Source organism: Bos grunniens, chromosome X (assembly GCF_055505025.1).
Source record: "Bos grunniens cultivar Pamir isolate PY7600 chromosome X, Bosgru_T2T1.0, whole genome shotgun sequence".
Classification (NCBI taxonomy): domain Eukaryota; kingdom Metazoa; phylum Chordata; class Mammalia; order Artiodactyla; family Bovidae; genus Bos; species Bos grunniens.
This window is the reverse complement of record NC_141194.1, coordinates 69,371,459-69,379,797: the sequence shown is the minus strand read 5'-3', so window position 1 is coordinate 69,379,797 and position 8,339 is coordinate 69,371,459. Positions and strand designations below refer to the sequence as shown.

Here is an 8,339-nt window from a genome sequence, read left to right as displayed (position 1 = left end):
GACATTAAATTTGTATGTTTATAATCTAGAGGCATGAGAATTATAAAGGATGAAAACACTATTTTAAAGCATACAGTGTTCTTAATAATAGCATTAAATTTGATGCAGCTTTGAGAGTGCATGATTGCCAACTTATCACCATCCAAATTAACATGAAGTGTTGTATGTCCCTAAGGAAAGGGTTTATATGGGAGGAACCATGGACAAAGCAGTATTCAGGGAACAAGGTTATGCACTGGAAGTGAGGGTTCAGATAAAAAGGTAGACTGGTGCTACCAAGAGCCCACTAAGTAAACTTTCTCAGTATATACATTATACACTGGGTTATGAAATCAACCAAAATTTTTTTTCTTTAACAAAATAATTTATTGGTTTTGGATCACAAAATATAGGGAAGACACAAGGGCGATGCCTGTGACCCCTTGGCTGGAACTTCTCTTCCAGAGACACTTTTTGGGCATTCTCTCACATCCTAACAGCTGCAGAGTATAGTATCCAACCACGTGGGAAGCATGAACAGACTCCCTTTAAGTCATGCCAATCCCTTCCAATAGTCTTCCAGCTCACTTCTGCCAATATTGCAACTGGACTGGTTGAAAACCAACCAAATTTTTTAAATCAATCTTGATGCAACATTTAATTACTGATATGCATTCTAATAGCACCATCTTGTGGAATATAGTTGAAATTCATGCATGTCTTTAGGTGACTGCTCAGTCAGTGGTTCTCAAAGTGTGGTTCGTGGACCCCTGGTGATACTTAAGACATATTCAGGGAGTCCAGCTAATTTCATAATAATACTAATATGTCATTTGCCTTTTTCAATGTGTTGGATTTGTACTGATGCAACTAGTGAGTAAAGCTATGGACACTTTAGCATGAATCATGGCAATGGTCCCAAATTATATTCTTCATTGCTATGCATTTAAGGAAAACCAAAAGCTTTTTCTACTTAAGAGTTTCCTTATGATGAAGTAGCAAGAAAAAATGGGGTGACACTGCTGAAAGACTCAATGTACAGCAATTCAATTTGTACACTTTGCTTTTAAGAAATTCCTCCAAGAACCGAGTGAAATGAAGTCGCTCAGTCATGTCCGACTCTTTGTGACCCCATGGACTGTAGCCTGTCAGATTTCTCCATCCATGGAATTTCCCAGGCAAAATACTGGAGTGGGTTGCCATTTCCTTCTCCAGGGGATCTTCCCGACCCAGGGATCGAACCTGGGTCTCCAGCACTTCAGGCAGACTTTTTACCATCTGAGCTATCAGGGAATCCCTCTAGGAATTGAGGAACCTCTGCAAATAGCAGACATTTGTGAACATTGCAGATAAGAAGCTTGTATTTTAATCTTCCCTCCTCCACCCATTAGCTTCAAGATTCAGGATTTTGAATCTCTGTAAAGGGGCTATATCTAGGAGTTGAAAAGTTGTGAGGATTAAAAGCTGGATATAATGGCCTGTTTAAGTTGACTCTGCTAGTGCCCTCCCTTCCCCCCTGTGCCAAAGTCCCTTGTAATTTTTGACTGTTAGAAAAACCTGAAGAAGGCCAGAAAGAAAGAGGAGATCTCACAGTTAGCTGTGGTCTACAAAATGATGAACATATGACAGAAGATGGAAAGGGATAGTAACTGTTTATGAAAAATGGATATATAGCCTTAAAACAGAACGTGGACCCAAATATCCAGAATCACTCTCTTTTGTAAGATTTGTAACAAAAATAGTATGAATGTAATTAATAGTTCTAATGGAGTGGTGAGTCAAAGAACCACCTTGGTGCTAGCAAATGGCAGAATTCCTTTTGCATCAAAGTGGTCTTGCAAAAGCTTTATTGATGTCAAAGAGCTTAAAGGGGCTTCCCTGGTGGCTCAGATGGTGAAGAATCTGCCTGCAATGCAGGAGACCCAGGTTTGATCCCTGGGTTGGGAAGATCCCCTGGAGAAGGGAATGGCAACCCAGTCCAGTATTCTTGCCTACAGAATTCCATGGACAGAAGAGCCTGGTGGTCTACAGTTCATGGGGTTGCAAAGAATTGGACATGATTGAGTGACTAACACTTTCACTTTTAAGACTTCAATGATGTCTAAATAAAATATAATAATTCCCCAGCCACCTGAAGGATAATGTTACAGCAACTAATCAAAAAGAAAAACCACAGCCTCACTCCTCAGTTATATTTAAACTGTCTTTATTTTCCACAATCATAATTTTTAATGATATGCCTTGTAGACCTCAAAATACTGGAAAGAAAGTTCTCATTCAAAGGCAATTGTGTGTTCTAGTTTCATTCTTTTACACATGGCTGACCAGTTTTCTCAGCACCGCTTGTTGAAAAGACTGTCTTTTCTCTATTATATATATTTTACCTCATTTGTTAAAGATAGCTGTCCATAGGTGTATGGATTTATCTCCAGGCTTTATATATTGTTTCATTGATCTATATTTCTATTTTTGTGCAAGTACCATACTATCTTGATGGCTATACTATAGTATAGACCTGACTTGCCTCTTGAGAAACCTGTATGCAGGTCAAGAAGGAAGAGTTAGAACTGCACATGGAACAACAGACTGGTTCCAAATAGGAAAAGGAGTACATCAAGGCTGTATATTGTCACCCTGCATATTTAACTTCTATGCAGAGTACATCCTGAGAAACTCTGGCCTGGAAGAAGCACAAGCTGGAATCAAGATTGCCGGGAGAAATCTCAATAAGCTCAGATATGCAAATGTCACCACCCTTATGGCAGAAAGTGAAGAGGAACTAAAAAGCCTCTTGATGAAAGTGAAAGAGGCAAGTGAAAAAGTTGGCTTAAAGCTCAATGTTCATAAAACTAAGATCATGGCATCTGGCCCCATTACTTCATCAAAAATAGATGAGGAAACACTGGAAACGGTGTCAGACTTTATACTGGGGGGCTTCAAAATCACTGCAGATGGTGATTGCAGCCATGAAATTAAAAGACACTTACTCCTTGGAAGGAAGGTTATGAGCAACCTAGATAGCATATTAAAAAGCAGAGACATTACTTTGCCAACAAAGGTCCGTCTAGTCAAGGCTATGGTTTTTCCAGTGGTCATGTATGGATGTGAGAGTTGGACTGTGAAGAAAGCTGAGCACTGAAGAATTGGTGCTTTTGAACTGTGGTGTTGGAGAAGACTGTTGAGAGTCCCTTGGACTGCAAGGAGATCCCATCAGTCCATTCTAAAGGAGATCAGTCCCAGGTGTTCATTGGAAGGACTGATGCTAAAGCTGAAAATCCAATACTTTGGCCACTTCATACGAAGAGTTGACTCATTGGAAAAGACTGATGCTGGGAGGACCGGGGCCAGGAGGAGAAGGGGATGACAGAGGATGAGATGCCTGGATGGCATCACCAATTCGATGGACATGAGTATGGGTGAACTCCGGGAGTTGGTGATCGACAGGGAGGCCTGACGTGCTGTGATTCATTGGGTCGCAAAGAGTCAGACACGACTGAGGGACTGAACTGAACTGAACTGAATTGAACTGAGTCTGTATATAGTATAGACTGAAGTCAGGAAAGCTGATTCCTCCTGTGTCATTCTTCTTTCTCAAGATTGCTTTGGTTATTCAGCTATTCAGTATTGTATATTTGTATATCAGTTCAGTTCAGTTCAGTCACTCATTCGTGTCTGACTCTTTGCGACTCCATGAATCGCAGCATGCCAGACCTCCCTGTCCATCAACAACTCCCCGAGTTTACCCAAACTCATGCCCGTCGAGTTGGTGATAACATCCAGCCGTCTCATCCTCTGTCGTCCCCTTCTCCTCCTGCCCCCAATCACTCCCAGCATCATCCAAGACCCTGATGTCAACTCTTCGCATGAGGTGGCCAAAATACTGGAGTTTCAGCTTCAGCATCAGTCCTTCCAATGAACACCCAGGACTGATCTCCTTTAGGATGGACTGGTTGGATCTCCTTGCACTCCAAGGGACTCTCAACAGTCTTCTCCAACACCACAGTTCAAAAGCATCAATTCTTCAGTGCTCAGCTTTCTTCACAATCCAACTCTCACATCCATACATGACCACTGGAAAAACCATAGCCTCGACTAGACGGACCTTTGTTGGCAAAGTAATGTCTCTGCTTTTGAATATGCTATCTAGGTTGCTCATAACCTTCCTTCCAAGGAGTAAGTGTCTTTTAATTTCATGGCTGCAATCACCATCTGCGGTGATTTTGGAGCCAAAAAAAAAAAAAAAGTCTGACACTTTCCAATGTTTCCCCATCTATTTTTGATGAAGTGATGGGACCAGATGCCATGATCTTAGTTTTCTGAATGTTGAGCTTTAAGCCAACTTTTTCACTTGCCTCTTTCACTTTCATCAAGAGGCTTTTTAGTTCCTCTTCATTTTCTGCCATAAGGGTGGTGTCATCTGACATATCTGAAGTTATGTCATCTGACATATCTGAGGTTATTGATATTTCTCCCAGCAATCTTGATTCCAGCTTGTGCTTCTTCCAGCCCAGAATTTCTCATAATGTAGTCTGCATATAAATTAAATAAGCAGGGTGACAATATACAGTCTTGACATACTCCTTTTCCTATTTGGAACCAGTCTGTTGTCCAATGTCCAGTTCTAACTATTGTTTCCTGACCTGCATACAGGTTTCTCAGGAGGCAGGTCAGGTGGTCTGGTATTCCCATCTCTTTCAAAATTTTCCAGTTTTTTGTGATCCACACAGTCAAAGGCTTTGGCATAATCAATAAAGTAGAAATAGATGTTTTTCTGGAGGTCTCTTGCTTTTGAAATGATCCAGCGGATGTTGGCAATTTGATCTCTGGTTCCTCTGCTGCCGGGGTCCAGCCCCGGTGGATCCAGGGAATTCGAAGCGGGGACGGCGTCGGCGAGGATCAGGAAACAATTGCTTAATTAAACGTTAATTAAGGATATAAAGAGTAATAGAATGAGGATAGCTCAGTGAGGAAATTCAGTGGAGAAAAGAGGCTGAAATAAGGATAGCTCAGTGAGGAAATTCAGTGGAGAAAAGAGGCTGAATAATTCAGCCAGAAGGTAAGAGAAAGAACGACATGGTGAGACGAAGTTTCGGTGAACAAGGCCCACACTTTATTTTCCAAAGTAGTTTTTATACCTTAAGTTATGCATAGAGGATAATGGGGGAAGGGGTAGAGTCATGCAGTAAGCCAGGCTTTCTTCCTGCAGACTTATCATATGCAAAAGCTTAGGTGATTTGCATCATCTTCTGGCCCGGAGGCCTTTTTCTCTAAAGGTGATTATTCTAAAGTCAGGCGCCAGCCTCCAAAAAGCATTAGATAAAGTTGCATTCCTACAGAGCAAAGGTGTGGTGGGCTATAACAAGAAAAAGAATTAATTCAAGGGTCCCAGGTTACAAACATTAAAGCTACTATTTACACCAATTATATTAATCAATACACTGCCAGGGACACAGCAGGTAAGGGATATGGAGACTTAGCAGCAAACATTGGCCCAACAAGTGAAATCCCTTCACCAATACAATTTCTAATCAATCTTTTAACTGCTCAAAGGAATCTGTATTTAGACAGTTTAGAACATCTCATGCCTCTCACAGTTTGGAGGCTCTGAGCAATCACATGTGGCCGGAAAAACCTATTCAGGCAGGCTAGAGGACTTCCAAGGGAGTTTGTAGGTTGAAACACTGTCACACCCAGGAATTATTAACTGGAGCTGTAAGCTAACTCTTTTTTCAGAGAGGTAGTGGGGGACAGCCCCCTGTAAAGTCAGAGGTGTAGGTGAAAGCACAAAGCAGAAAGTAGGCAGACTCTGGTTTTGGGGGTAGATTGCTCGAGAATTTCCAGGGAGACTCCTGAGGCTTGATCCCGCCTTTGCGTATGCCAAGCCTCCTTCCTCATGACCTTTGCCAGGAGCGGAGCTCGCTCCCCGCACTCTGCCTTTTCTAAAACCAGCTCTAACATCTGGAAGTTCATGGTTCACATATTGCTGAAGCTTGGCTTGGAGAATTTTGAGCATTACTGTACTAGCGAGTGAGATGAGTGTAATTGTGCGGTAGTTTGAGCATTCTTTGACATTGCCTTTCTTTGGGATTGGAATAAAAACTGACCTTTTCCAGTCCTGTGGCCACTGCTGAGTTTTCCAAATTTGCTGGCATATTGAGTGCAGCACAGTATTTGGCTATTCAGTATAGTGTAGGCTGTATGTCGTATAGGCTGAAGTCAGGAAAGTTGATTTCTCCTGTTTCATTCTTCTTTCTCAAGATTGCTTTGGCTATTCAGGGTCTATTGTGTTTCCATACAAATTGAGAAATTATTTGTTCTAGTTCTGTGAAAAATACCATTGGCAGTTTGATAAGGATTGCATTGAATCTATAAATTTCTTTGGGTAGTATAGTCATTTTCACAATATTGATTTTTCCAGTCCTGAACATGGTATATTGCTCCATCTGTGTTGTCTGATTTCTTTCATCTGTGTCATAGTTTTCTGCACACAAGTCTTTTGTCTCTTTAGGTAGGTTTATTCTTAAGCATTTTATTCATTTTGTCACAGTCATGAGTGGACTTTTTTCCTTAATTTCTCTTTATGATCTTTCATTGTTAGTGTATAGGAATGTAAAGGATTTCTATGTGTTAATTTTATATCCTGTGACTTTACTATATTCATTGATTAGTTCTATTAATTTTCTGGTGGTATCTTTAGGGTTTTCTATGTGGAGAATCATGTCATCTGCAAACAGTGAGAGTTTTACTTCTTTTACAATCTGGATTCCTTCTACTTTTTTTTCTTCTCTGATTTCTGTGGTAAGATTTCCAAAACTATTTTTAATAATAATGGTGAGAATGGGCACCCTTGTCTTGTTTCTGATCTTAGAGGGAATGCTTTCAGTTTTTCGCTGTTGAAGATAATATTTTCTGTCTGTTTGTTATATATGGCCTTTATTATGTTGAGGTATGTTTCTTCTGTGTTTGCTTTCTGGAGAGGTTTTATCATAAATGTGTGTTGAATTTTGTCAAAGATTTTCTCTCAATCTATTGAAATTATCATATGGTTTTTATCTTTCAATTTTTTGATATGCTGTATCACATTGATTGATTTGCATATGTTGAAGCATCCTTGCATCCCTGGAATAAAGCCCACTTGATTATGATATATGACCTTTCTAAAATATTGTTGGATTTTGTTTGCTAGAATTTTGTTGAACATTTTTGCATCTATGTTTCTATGTTTGTCAGTGATATTTGGCTTGCAATTTTCTTTCTTTTTTTTGTGTGGCATCTGTGTCTGGTTTTGGTATCAGTGTGATGGTGGCCTCGTAGAATGAGTTTGGGAGCTGTCCTTCCTCTGCAATTTTCTGGAAGAGTTTGAGTAGGATAGGTGTTAGCTCTTCTGTAAATTTTTGGTAGAATTCACCTGTGAAGCCTTCTGGTCCTGGACTTTTGCCTGTTGGAAAATTTTTTATTACAGCTTCAATTTCCGTGCTTGTGATTGGTTGGTTCATATTTCCTATTTCTTCCTGGTTCCATTTTGGAAGGTTACACTTTTCTAACAATTTGTCCATTTCTTCCAAGTTGTCCTTTTTATTGGCATAGAGCTTCTCATAGTAGTCTCTTATGATATTTTGTATTTCTGTGATGTCTGTTGTTACTTCACTTTTTTATTTCTAATTTTATTGATAAGATTCTTCTTTTTTTTTTCTTGAGTCTGGCTAACATTTTGTCAATTTTTTTTTATCTTCTAAAGAACTAGCTTTTAGTTTTCCTGATCTTTGCTATAGTCTCCTTCATTTCTATTTCATTTATTTCTGTTCTGATCTTTATAATTTCTTTCCTTCTACTAACTTTGGGGATTTTTCTGCTCTTCTTGTTGCTTTATATGTTAGATTAGGTTGTTTATTTGATTTCTCTTAGTTTCTTATGGAGAAGGCAATGGCACCCCACTCCAGTACTCTTGCCTGGAAAATCCCATGGACAGAAGAGCCTGGAAGGCTGCAGTCCATGGGGTCGCTGAGGGTCAGACACAACTGAGCGACTTCACTTTCACTTTTCACTATCATGCATTGAAGAAGGAAATAGCAACCCACTCCAGTGTTCTTGCCTGGAGACTCCCAGGGACAGGGGAGCCTGGTGGGCTGCCATCTACGGGGTCACACAGAGTTGGACACGACTGAAGCAACTTAGCATAGCATAGCATAGTTTCTTAAGGTAGGCTTGTATTGGTATGAACTATCCTCTTTAGGATTGCTTTTATTGCATCGCATAGGCTTTGAGTTGCTGTGTTTTCATTGTAATTTGTTTCCAGGCATACTTTGATTTCCTTTTTTACTTCTTCAGTGATCTGTTTGTTGTTCAGAAGCATGTTGTTT

The 8,339-nt window shown here is 40.0% G+C and overlaps 1 pseudogene; it reads left to right on the top strand.

Moving 5' to 3' along the window:
- The first annotated feature begins 408 nt into the window (after positions 1-408).
- LOC147340680 (ubiquitin-conjugating enzyme E2 variant 1 pseudogene) lies at positions 409-2,136 on the top strand (annotated as a pseudogene).
- Positions 2,137-8,339: the final 6,203 nt, after the last annotated feature.